Source organism: Papio anubis, chromosome 4 (assembly GCF_008728515.1).
Source record: "Papio anubis isolate 15944 chromosome 4, Panubis1.0, whole genome shotgun sequence".
Taxonomy (NCBI): Eukaryota; Metazoa; Chordata; class Mammalia; order Primates; family Cercopithecidae; genus Papio; species Papio anubis.
The window spans coordinates 172,282,875-172,296,038 of NC_044979.1; the positions used below are offsets into that span (position 1 = coordinate 172,282,875).

Below are 13,164 nucleotides of genomic sequence, written 5' to 3' on the forward strand. Positions count from 1 at the left end.
AGGACAAAAGATGCCTCCACATTTTAAAGGAAAAAACAAAATCTCTCTCTCAGTTAACCTCATTACTCCATCAAGAATAACAGCAGAGTCAAGGTATCCCCTGGAAGTGGGTCAGGTTCGGGTCTGCACCGTCTTCTTGCTTCCAGGTACCTTCCTCGTCCCAGGCCGCAAGGAGTCCGGGCCCGGCTCTGGGCGCTGTGTTTACAGGCAGGGCGGCAGGAAGGACATGACCTCCCCGGCTTTGCGGCAGGTTAAGCAGCCTGATTGAACGTGGCTGCTAATTAAGGGCCCCTCTCATCTGGCAGGGCCACCGGGGTACCTTCTGCACTTGTTCATGACCACAGCACCTCGCTCAGAAATTAACTCTTGATGAGTGCAGACAGGGGCCCAGCTGGTCCTCCCGAGTCCTCCCAAGTAGATAAATGAAGTGTAATAAGAACGCCGCTGACTGCCAAGGGAAGAGGGGCTCTCCGTGACCTCTTGGTAAAATCCAGAGTATACTTTTACCGTGACTTAATTCTCTGCACTGGGGACACCTAATGTAGCCAGGAATGGTGTGAACAGACCACTAGCCACAGGGACAGCATAGAGGCGTCCATCACCAGACGTCCACTTCATGAAGTAAGAGTTAAAAGAATAAAGAGGCGATTTATGAGAAACTAATTTTCAATTGGCAAATATTTTCGGGAGGGGTGATGACCTACTTTTCTTCGTAACTCTTCATGGGCCCAGGAACAACGGTGGCTCCTATTACAGTTTGCAAATGGTACAATCATTCCACTCAGGTTTAAAATACTAAATGCTCAGCTTCTATCACTTACAGAGGGATTCTTTCCCTGAAGCTCTATGTAAGGAGAGGAAAATTGCGGCCATCATTGTCCAGGCCTCCCAGATATAGAAACTTGGTAGGCAGACATGTTCTGGGTCACACAGCTAAGCTGTACTGACATGCCACTCGAGTCCAGAGGTATCGCCACTGAGTTCGGCGTAGTCAGGACCAGAGCCTTTTCCACCATTCATCTCAGGAAGCCAACACACACAACTGGTAACGGGGAGGGCTTGGAGCTAGGAGACTGGGAACTGTGCGTGGTCAGAAGCCACCTCACTGCCCTGGCCACAGTATGGCTCCCTGTGTGACATCGTCTTTGAGATACGACAGAGACAAAAAGCAGGCTGCGAGCCCCTGCTCTGGACTCCAGATCGTGATGAAGTCTCATCTTTCTACAACTTTTGAAAGAAGCAAGTGAGGTTTCCAAAAAAAAACAGGTGAAATGAAAGGTAACGGTCAGTGTGCTATCTTTTGACCGCACAGCAAACAAGTGGTTGCCGGGCTAGAAGCAAGATGGAAAGATGAAGAAATGGGCAGAAAAGGCATTTGGTGCCTTGATGGAAAATTTCAAAAATAAAAGGGTACCAAGGTGAAACTAGAACAATTCCCAGAAGACTAAATGTGGGAGGAATGGGCCGAGGTACGGGAAGTCAGTAGAGACTCTAAGTGGTTTAAGAGAGCGTATTAGTTATCTACTGCTGTGTAACGAATGCAAAACTAAGCGGCCTAAGACAACTTAAGAAACCCATGGTTTCCGTGCGCCTGGAGTCTGGGTTGGCTTAGCAGGATGCCTTTAGCTCAGGGTCTCTCACAAGGCTGCACTCAAGGTGTCAGCGGAGACTGCAGTCATCTCAAGGCTTGCCTGGGGGGTGGCTCTGCCTCTACTTTGTCCCCTCCCAAACTCATCTGTAGGCTGCTGCAAGCCTCGGTGCCCCCATAGCTGCTAATCATTTGCCATGGGACTACTCATAGCACGTCAACTTGCTTCCCTCAGAGCTGGGGGTAAGGGGAAGTGGGGAAAGAGGAAAAGCAAGCAAGACAGAAGTCACCCAGAAGTGCAAAAAAGGAGAGCCATCCCATTACTTTTGCCATATTTGATTTGTTAGAAGTGATCCAGTAGGTCCGACCCACCTGCAAGGGGAGGGGCTTATGCAAGAGCATGAAAACCCGAGGACAGAGACCACCAGGACCAACAAAGGCTGTGGACCACAGAGAGACTCTTCATTCACAGGATAAACCTGGAGCCTGATTCTCCCACGGTGAGCCTCCTAAAATGATAGAAGCTGTGGAGGGAGGCCACATGCTAGCATTATTATTGTTCATCATTCATTCAGGGCCCACAAAAGTGAGAGCATGTCCATATGGGTGTGGATTTTAAAATCAGGAAAGCAGGCCAGACTGAATTCGTTGCTTAGGCACAGTTGCTCAGAACTGACCACCCTAAGGGGCCCACTGTTAATAACCATCCTTTCTGATGATCCGCCCACTGCCTGGTGTGGCTGCTGCCACTGCTCAGCTCTGTCCCCTGCCCTGAGAAACGTGTGCTTCCAGAGGTTCGTCCTCACAATAATAACCGCTAACGCTGAGTGAGAGCACATGATGGTCAAGTATAGAGTCTGGCACTTTATATTCACCACCGCATTTTGTCCTCACAACGACCCTGTTCTGTGGATCGGGATGGGCGCGTCAGGAGGTGGGAGACCCTGTCGTTTGGGCACTGATCAGTGCCTGAATGTTCTCAGGGACACTCCCCTGCATTAAAGCCGACAGTTAGACATTAACAGCTCTCATGACTCAATATATAACTGAATCATTATATTATGGGCACACTGCACAACCGTTCACTTAGAAAATCTAAAAGAATCAGCTAAAAACTATTAGAAAAACTTAGTGACGTATATAAAAAGGAGACTACAGAAACACTACCATGTTACTTTAGGACTCTGGCAATACCTTAAAAAGTAAGTTTTGTGATAACTCATGTTCATTGTAGAAAATCTAGAAAATAATAAAAAAAAAAGTAACACTAAGGCATTAAGTCACTCATGACTCTACCAAAAGACATTTTGGTATATTTTCTTTGATGCATTTTTCTATGTCACATGGGTGACTGTATCATTGTATTTTTAAAAATTGTTGTCATACTACACTAGCTGAGCATCTTGCTTTTTTCACTTAATGTAACATTAAATGGGGAGCATTTTCCCATGCTCGTGTTCTTCAAAAACCCAAGGTTAAATGGTTACTGAATAGCTCATCATATTATTAAAACCTCATTGAAAACACTATTTCCTTTCACTCATTTAATTAGCCAAAAAAAAAATCAAAATTTTTTCCTCTGTTCCCCATTTCCTGTCTTTAAAAAATTATTTGAATATCCATTTCAATTCTTCTATCGACTTAACACGTATTTCTTTACATTTTTAAGTTGGCTGCAAGTTAGAAATACGTTATAAGTTTTCACAGTCTGCCTACACTCAATACTGTATGGCCTCTATAATAAAGAACTCTTCTCACCGTCGAGGTCTGTATCTACCCCTGGTCTTTACACCTTACAGCTGTTACATGTATCTCATTTATAGATGTTATAAGCCTCGCAAGACAGTGTTATAATTTTTGCTTAAAATTCTTATATGATTAACAATGAAATTAAGAAGAAAAAAAGCAGAAAGAAGAAAACTAGTATTTCATATTGATCCAAATATTTACCAGTCCAGTAGTCTTTATTCTTTTCCAAGAACCTGAGTTCCCAATTGGTATTATTTCCCTTCAACTGAAAGAAGTTCCGGCAGCATTTCTTACAGTGCAGGTCTGCTGGTGATAAATTCTCTTAATTTTCTTTTATCAAAAAATGACTTTATTTCCCCTTCAATCTTAGAAGGCTATTTCTACAAGATATAAAATTCTGGGTTAGGGCAGGCGCAGTGGCTCACACCTGTAATCCCAGCACTTTGGGAGGCTGAGGCAGGCAGATCACTTGAGGCCAGGAATTCAAGACTAGCTTGGGCCACATGGTGAGACCCTGTCTCTACTAAAACTACAAAAAATAGCTGGGCGTGATGGTCCGCACCTGTAGTCCCAGCTACTCGGGAGGCTGAGGCAGGAGAACTGATCAAACCCAGACGGCAGAGGTTGCAGTGAGCCGACATTATGCCACTGCGCTCCAGCCTGTGCAACAGAGCGAGACCTCATCTTAAAAAAAAAAAAAAAAAAAATTCTGGGTTAGAATTTTCTGATTCTCTTTCAGTACCCTGAAGATGTTATTTCATGCCGTTCTGGTCTGCAAGGTTTCCAGTGAGAAGTCAGCCATTAATTGAATTATTAATGTATGGATTTTCTCTTGTTGCTTTCAAGATTTGCTCTTCATCTTTGGTTTTCAAAAGTTTGCAAGAATCAGCATGGGATTTAAAAATATTTATTCTTTTTGGTGTTTCCTGAGCATATGATCTTATATCTAAATATCTACTTGTCACTGAATTCTGAAATTTTTTAGCTGTCATTTCTTCTACTATTTTTTCTACCCCATTTTCTCTTTTTCCTCGGTCATTTTCCCTGTGTCTTCAGCTGTTAAGTCCATTTAGTAAATTTTTATTCGAGATAACTGTATTTTCAGTTCTAGAATTTCCATTTGGTTCTTCTTTTTATCATTCTATTTCTCTGCTGAGCTATCTTATCTTTTCATTCATAGCAAGCATATATTATCTCATTTCATTTAGGATAGTTTTGTTTTGCTTTGCTTTGAGACAAGGTCTTACTCCGTCACCCAGGCTGGAGTGCAGTGGTGTGATCACGGCTCACTGCAGCCTCAACCTCCAGGGCCCAAGCAGTCCTCCCACTTGAGCCTCCCCAGTAGCTGGGACTACAAGGGCACACTACCATGCCCAGCTAATTTTTGTATTTTTTGTAGACATGGGGTTTCCCCGTGTTGCCCAGGCTGGTCTCAGACTCTCAGGTGGGCTCAAGCAATACGCCCACCCCAGCTTCCCAAAGCATTGGGATTACAGGCGTAAGCCATGGCGCCCAGCCATTTAGTATAGTTATAAAACCTTGTGTGACTCTCCTTATCTGCTTCCCCTTGGGGTTGGACTTCATTTGATTTCTCTTTTTCTTGAGACAGTATTCTATTTCCTTGGTTCTTCAAATATTGATTATTTTAGCTTTGTATCCCAGACACGAGGAAGGTTAAATTGTAGAGGTTTGGAATTTTGCAATTTTTCTTGGATGAGTGTTACTTCTTTTGGTTGGCAATTACCTGAACCTGAACTGCAAACTCTGACCCTTTCAGCAGCAAGCACAGATTCTTCATTGTGATCTGAGTCTATTCTATGCACGTACGGTTCAGTGATCGAAGAGGTGTATACACAGAATTTGGGGGTCCCCTCTCCAGCCCCTTTCTTCTAGGATTCCCCATCACTGCACCACCTGCCCTTGGCCCTGAGCTTACCTGGTGCAGCTCAAGACCTACCCTGTCCCAATGAGGTTCTCCCATCATAGCTGGCCTGCTTCTGCTTACTCTCAATGGCTTCAGGCAGCTGCTTTCTGAATTATGCCGAGTTTTCATACTTATTTTCTGTGTGTGGCAGGTGGGAGGCATGGAGGTAGGAGGAGCTGTCTGGTAAGATCTTGGTCTGCCATTCTCAGAAGCACAAGTTCCCAGACCTTTGTATCTAAATACCATTCCCCACTAAAAGGAACCAGAGTTCCTTCTAAAAATGTAGAAAGTAAAACATAAAAAGAGCTCATTCCAGAGTTGGGTACAAGGTTACGCCTGGAATGTCTTCTTATGCCAGAGAGTGAGGAGGTGATCAAAGATCCATGAGGCCCTGTCAAAAGGAGACGGGAGCCTACTTTTCAAACCAAATCTGGGATAATTTGAGCAAAGAGAATAAGGATCATAATTAATAATAAAATTCCGAAGAAAAGAAAGACTTAGTAGTCCACAGCGCTGATTGAGAGGAAAAGGAAGAGAAGCATATTACTCATTTAACTGGCAGATAAAACAGAATGTATCATGTACAACACAATGTTTTGAAGTACCTAACACATTACGAAATTACTAAATCTAGCTAATTAACATAGGCATTACCTCACACTGTTACCATGTGTTACATTTTTAACTGATAACTTATCTCTCATTTATCAGACTGATAACCTATCTATCCCTCATTCATTGGATTCTACCCGGAAACAGCACACTTTCACCCTTTAATGGTACAGCTGCCATGCTCTTTACAATGTTATTCTAGACTATTACAGTTCAAGCTAGCAGTGACCTATTTATCTTTTAGGATCATGAACAATGTATATCACTTCATTTCTAGAAACTGATCTTCGAAAACTATAACCCACTGCAGGACAGGTGAGGCCAGGGAGGCGGACACTCTGTGCCTCCAGAACTAAAGAAGGAGGAGAGTTCGACCACTGCTTGCACAGAGCCCGAATGCCCTCCCTGCTGCTGTTCTAACACATGTCCCATCTGCAGTGTTAGAAAACAAGCTTCGGCTTGATACAGTGGAACTTGAGAGATGGCACAGTTTGCTTCTTACAGAACTAAGTATGAAAAAAATTCATGTAGTAGTGCTTCTTGGAGAAATGTGGTTCAGAAGTCAAATAATTTTAAAAGACCTCTGTCCCACGTAAGACACCCATGAAACAATGCTCTGGTCATAATCAGTCTCTAAACTTTCAAAATGCCTGCTTTTCCGGGCGTGGTGGCTCACGCCTGTAATCCCAGCACTTTGGGAGGCCGAGGTGGGTGGATCGCGAGGTCAGGAGATGGAGATCATCCTGGCTAACACGGTGAAACCCCGTCTCTACTAAAAATACAAAAAACTAGCCAGGCGCGGTGGCGGGCACCTGTAGTCCCAGCTACTCGGGAGGCTGAGGCAGGAGAATGGCGTGAACCCGGGAGGCGGAGCTTGCAGTGAGCTGAGATCCGGCCATTGCACTCCAGCCTGGGCGGCAGAGCGAGACTCCGTCTCAAAAAAAATAAAAATAAAAATAAAAAAAATTTTAAAAATGCCTGCTTCGGTGACCTCAGCTGCTATTGAACACCATGCCTGCGGACGGTGTGACGTGGCCGAAGGGCGGAGGACCAGGAGCGGGGGCTGCAGCGGCTGGTGTGACCCAGCCACTCACTTGCTGAATGATCAGGGAGAGACACCGTATCTCTCTGGGTCTCAGCTTCTTAACCTGTAAAACCCGGGGATTGGGGAAAAGCTCACCAAGTCTTCTTCCTGCTTTGGCATCCTATGAGTCTTCGTTGTTGTGGACTAGCTGGGACCCCTAGGACACCGGGCAGCTCCTTCCACCTCACATAATCGTTCTGCTCAAGAAGAACTTGCAGGAGCCACAGACCTGCCTCACAAACACGAGGAAGCGCACCATTCTACAAAGCCAGAGGCTTGAGGTGTGTGTACAGCCAGGTCAAGGTGAAAGCCGCTACTGAGGTTTTGCAGAATCAACTTTGTATCAAATCTCCTCTCTCTATCCTTCTCAGAGTCTGATCAAACTGGGAGGTAACAGATTCTCAACAAATCTCACGCAGAGGGAGGAAAATACCTACCTACTATGGAATTATCTATCATTTTTCTAACACACAGAGTATGTTAGCTAAAACTTTAATGCCCCATATCCTTTCTGTCACTTATGGTACACTTTATCCTTTGATTTTTGATCAACTGTTAGCTGCAGAATGAAATGCCTAAATTATCACTGAAATCTAGCAAATCATGTCTTAGAATGTTAGTTTTAAAAGTAAGTTTAAAAATCACTTTTATGAGTCTTTATAAGCTCAAAAATATAGCTCTCATTATTTTGACTTCGTTTGTTTAAATTGCTAAGCAAATTATTTCCTCAAAAAACAGACACAGTATTCTTCACCAAATTTAGTATGTTGAAAAATGAAAATAAGAAATTATATATGAAAGAGCAAGCCAGAGACAACATACCAACATACAGAAAAAATAGAGGAAAAAAAATACTAAATTTTTCACGTCTGACTTTTCCTCCTTTTAAAAAGAAAAAAGTCAGGGCCAACGCGGTGGCTCCCGCCTGTAATCCCAGCACTTTGGGAGGCCGAGGTGTGAGGATGGCTTGAGTCCAGGATTTCAAGACCAACCTGGGCAACAAAGTGAGACCCTGCCTCTGTTAAAAATAAAAAAATTAGCCAGGCATGGTGCTATGTGCCTATGGTCCCAGCTACTTGGGAGGCTGAAGTGGAAGGATTGCCTGAGCCTAGGAGTTCAAGGTTGCAGTGAGCTGTGATCGTGCCACTACACTTCATCCTGGGCAGCAGAGCAAGACTCTGTCTCAAAAAGAGAAGAAAAGAAAAGAAAAGATCTACCAGAAGCCTTGGGTTCCTGTTTTCTGGCAATATTATGCTATGCATATTTGCAAATACGTAAACCACATGGATAATTTTGCTGTAACTAGGAATGTCACTTCACCAGACTATAAATTTAGTCAGTATTCCTCTGAACAAACTTGCTCATGATACTAAGCAACGCAAACACGCAGCCAAACAACTGGTATTTTAATATTCTAGCTTCTATTTCTTCCACGACATAATTTCCTGTAATAATCTCACTCATGCCTGAACTCCACAGACACTCTTATTTATGTTTTTCAGGTCAGTATGCCAATAGCAAGAAGACTCGTTCTTGAAAGGTTGAGTTTTTCAAATGAGTCCTGAAAGAATTCTACCAACACTGCCTATTTCCCAAGCAGGGATCATGGGAGAAAGCAAATTTTTAAGAAAATGGTTCTAATGCCATTTTGTTAAAAGTACTGAGAGATTTACAATGATCAAGTAATATGCCAGTTTCTTTCAAAGGATGCCAACATTTGATGCCAACACAATTACAAGTTGGAAAAATGTGTAATGAATCAGGCGGCTCATAATTTCCCTTAGAATATGTATGTACAACTTATTAAATGACATAAAAAGCAGAGAGTCACGGCAAATGTTGAAACCTTAAATCTGAGTTTCATTGCTTTGGGGCATTTTCGTCAAACTCCATCATCTGGAACTACCTAACAATAAGAAATATTAGGTCACAAGCTGTTTTAGAAACACCTGTAAGACCTTCACCTAATGAGGCCAATAAACGAGAGCTTCGTGTTCCTCATCAAATAAGAAAACTTAATAGTCAAATCTGACATAATAAGCCCAAACTCAAACCCTGTAGAAATGAAAACACTCACATGGAGAGCATTTTCTCTTCCAAATTTTCGATTCTGCCAGGTCCCTCCCTAAAGCCACCTGGTGGAAAAATGTGCCCCCAGTGCTAGGTCAGCGTGGGTTTCCCAGAGTAGGGCTTAATTCGTGTGGTGGTCTTTGGAGGCTCAGAAAGAATAGAATAGAGTTTTCTCATCATCAGTGGTCACTGTCCTCACCTCCTCCTCCTCTCCCCCAAACGCACTACCACCTACGTAAGGAGAAAGATCCTTCTGACATCTTACTCAAAACCCCAAATCCCACCCCTTTCAAGGTACTTGCCAGGGAGGTAAATGGTGGACTCTCCAGGTTTCCCCCTCCAAAATCATTTGTATACTTTGTCTATTGTCACTTTCTCCTCAAAAGGGCTATACTATCATTTTCTTCCAACTAGGGCTGTCAGATTTCACAAATAAAAATACAGAATGCCCATTTAAATGTGAATTTCAGATGAACAACAGATAACTTCTTAGTATGTCTCAAACCATGCATGCGATATACTTATACTAAAAAGCTATCTGTTGTTTATCTGAAACTCAAAATGAACAGGGCATCCTGGATTTTACCTGGCAAATCTATGCAAAACATTCATAATATGGAGAATGAGAAATTAACACCTTTACCTCTTTCTGGTAGTTCAGGAAGTAGAGAAAAGGCAGCTCTAAGAAGGGGTAGAGGTGAGAGTAGGGAAAACGTAAGGAGAAAATAAGGCCTTCCTTATTTTGGTAGAATTCCATGTGGTCCTTTACAAACTTTAACGTGCATACAAATCACCCAGGGACCTTGTTAATTTAACATGTGGGTTCTGATTGGATAGGGTGGTGGAGTCTGGAATTCTCCATTTATAATCCCTCTCCAGGCAATGCTGATACTGCTGGTTCAAAGTTCGTTTCACTGGTAACATAACTCCAGCCTCCTTTATTCCAGGAATTGTATGGGGTCAAAGGCAAGAAGACCCAGTGCAATGGGTGGAGAAGCAGGTGGAGAAGTGGGGGCCCTGTGAGGGCCAGGGAAGGCCATGTGAGTGTGTGGATGTGTGGCTGAGGGGAAGAAGGAGGCCAGGGATCAATGAATCTTTGCTTTGCCTTTTTTTTTTTTTTTTAAATGGAGTCTCGCCTGTCACCCAGGCTGGAGTGCAGTGGTGCAATCTCGGCTCTCTGCAACCTCCGCCTCCCGGGTTCAAGCAATTCTCCTGCTTCAGGCTCCTGAGTAGCTGAGATTGCAGGCATATGCCACCATATCCCACTAATTTTTTATTTTTATTTTTAGTAGAGACGGGGTTTCACCATGTTGGTCACGCTGGTCTCGAACTCCGGGCCTCAAATGATCTGCCGGCCTCGGCCCCTCAAAGTGCTGGGATTGCAGGCGTGAGCCACCACACCTGGCCTCAATGAAGCTTTTCTAACAGTGAAGGTGAAATACAAAGATTTGGTCCCTTCTGAGGTTCCTTCTAATTCTGCACTGTGGGAAATAACCGCTATCGTCATCCATACTAAGACATGAGTTCTGAGCAACAACAGCAACAACAAAAAATGCACACACAGCAAAAGCAGTAAACAATTGTAGACATGCATGCTTCTCATATTATCACTGAGAAACAGAGCAGTACGCTTAAAAATCCAACGCAAATGCCTTGCCACATATGGACAAACAAGTAAAGATGGGGGATAAGTTGCGTAGAATCCATCAAATTGGTGCTCCTAAAAAGTGATTTGAGACTTCGGGACCTGGTCATGGTTTGACCCTTAGAGATGTGTGTGCTTATATACACACCAATACAGGTACTCGCATCATTTTCCAAAAGTTATCTGGAGAAAAGTTGTTCTAGTTCAGGGCGTTTACATAGGCCAAGGATGGTCAACTGAGACTCCAGGGCAAATACATGACATTTTTACTGGTTCCTTGAGACCTCTGACTCAAGACAGAAACAAAGTCATTAGGAAAATGGAAATTATTCTTGTCATTCATAGAAGCCTACAATTCTCCCACCCAAGAAATTCCACTACTCAATTAATTGATTATACGGAATAGGATGTCTCCACTAGTCATCTAGTCAATGTGGACACCGGTCTGGGTTTTAACTTGTAGGGAATTGTTTTTCTTTAACTCAGGGGGCTCTGAAGTATTATGGTTAAGAGTGCCAGAGTCAGACTACTTGTGCTGAATTCTTGCTCCAACACTGTCTCCCTGGGTTCCATACTACTCTTGGCCTCAGTTTTTACATCTGTAAAAGGGGATCTATAAAAGTATGTCTGGCTGGGGCAACATAGTGAGACCCCGTCTCTATAAACATTTTAAAAATTAGCCAGGCCTGGCACGGTGGTGCATGCCTGTAGTCCCAGCTCCTCAGGAAGCTGGGGTGGGAGGATCACTTGAGCCTGGGAAGTCAAGGCTGCAGTGAGCTGTGATCACACCACTGCACTCCAGTCTGGTTGACAAAGGAAGACCCTATCTAAAAAAAAAAAAAAAAAAAAAAAGTGTGACTGTCACTAGGTTGTTGTGGGGGAAAATTTCATAAAGTATGTCTAGGAAATACACAGAAGTTCAGTAACGTCGCCTGTTAATACCTTGTCACTGTAGTTACTGTTTCTTTGCTACTTTGCATGAAGCTCTGAATTGCTCAATGTTACCCTGAAGCTGGGGACTTGCCATCCTTCTCTGGATTGCCTTCTACCACTCAGCCATTCTAGTAATCAAGCCAAGCCTCTGCTGAGGTCCCAGGACACACAGTTGTATGGGTAAGCCAATGCGGCCAAAGAAATGTGTTGTAGATATAGAAAATGAGCTATCGGAAACGCTGACTTCAGGAAGTGCAGATACACAGCCCAGCTCCAAAGGCAAGAAACCCGCAGCCACCAGGAATCTAGTAAGTCCTCCCTGCTTCTTGTCTTACATTCACAGGTGTTAGGGAAACCGGTGGTAAAAATTTCCTTTCCCATGACTGGTAACCTTCTAAGAAAAGCCTTGTGATGATACTAAGTACTTCAGCAAAGGATCAGAGGAGTCAGCTGTGAGTACAGCTCAGATCCCAGTAAGACTTTCAGTGGCCAAGATTAAAGCTGGCTTCCCTCTGCCATGCAGAGCAACCCGGTCTGGCTACAGTACAGCAGGCTGCTGCAGGAACTTTTCAAAGCAAAGAGTAGGCATTCGACGAAGATGAAGACTTGATTAGAGTGGAAGGTGGAAGCAAGAGATAACGGATGCATTACATACCATACTCTTTTCAAAACGAAAAAGCAACTAACATGCAATCCTTCGATATAAAGGTAGATTATAAACATTGGTATTTTTTCTTTTTATTCGCACTTGGAATTACTTTGGTCGTAACCATTTATGTCTTTGCTCAGCCTGGTCTTAATCGGTTTCTCTGTTCTTCCCTGTAAAACTGAATCTTTCCACCAAATGACCCTGCATTCACCTTAATTTGATATTCTGGGTTTTCATCTTTTAAAAATCATCACATATCTTATGCCATAGTTGTAATCAGTTCGCCAACATTTGTCTGGCTATGGCTCAAGATTAAAAAACGTTTTCTTCTAAGATGTGAGATCGCCTAATTCTCCAGCACTCACCTATCCTCCACCCACCGGCATTTCTCTCCCTCATCCCACTCCTCCGCCTGCTTCTCCACCCACTGCACGGGGGCTTCTTGCCTTTGACATCATGCAATTCCTGGAATAAAGGAGACTAGAGTTCTGTTACCAGTGAAACGAACTTTACGTTAGAGACATCCAAACTGTGTGGATTTGGTATAAGCTTCTTTCAAAAAGTACTACTCCATTATTGGGAATGTTTATGCCTAAAAAGAAGATTCTGTGTTCTATTGTGTCAGAAGCTTTCAAAGTGCAATTGTTCAATTTGCAAACTGCAATTGGTTAACCAAGCTAAACTTAATTAGTCCAACGATCCTACACATCAAACCCTACTGTTTGATGTATTCTGCGAGATGTCCAAGCCGCCTACAGCTGGCTAAGGGTCACAATGAAAAGGCAGCCAGGCTTAGGTCTGGGAACTGAAATGAGCTGTTCTAAGTGGAGCTTTTCTTCCATTTTCTGAGGCTGCACTGCTCTGACCTTCTCCAAATCAATCCTTTGCGGATTAACATGTAAAGCAGTGT

At 43.4% G+C, this 13,164-nt stretch overlaps 1 protein-coding gene and 1 long non-coding RNA gene across 9 annotated transcripts in view; one reads left to right on the forward strand and one right to left on the reverse strand.

Moving 5' to 3' along the window:
* HLCS (holocarboxylase synthetase) overlaps positions 1-13,164 on the reverse strand; it is a 245,862-nt gene that overhangs the window by 56,482 nt on the left and 176,216 nt on the right. The gene's annotated exons all lie outside the window — the stretch shown is intronic.
* LOC103882603 lies at positions 7,153-8,790 on the forward strand. The gene is made up of 2 exons (XR_644493.4): positions 7,153-7,238; positions 8,460-8,790. It is a non-coding gene; the product is annotated as an uncharacterized LOC103882603 (long non-coding RNA).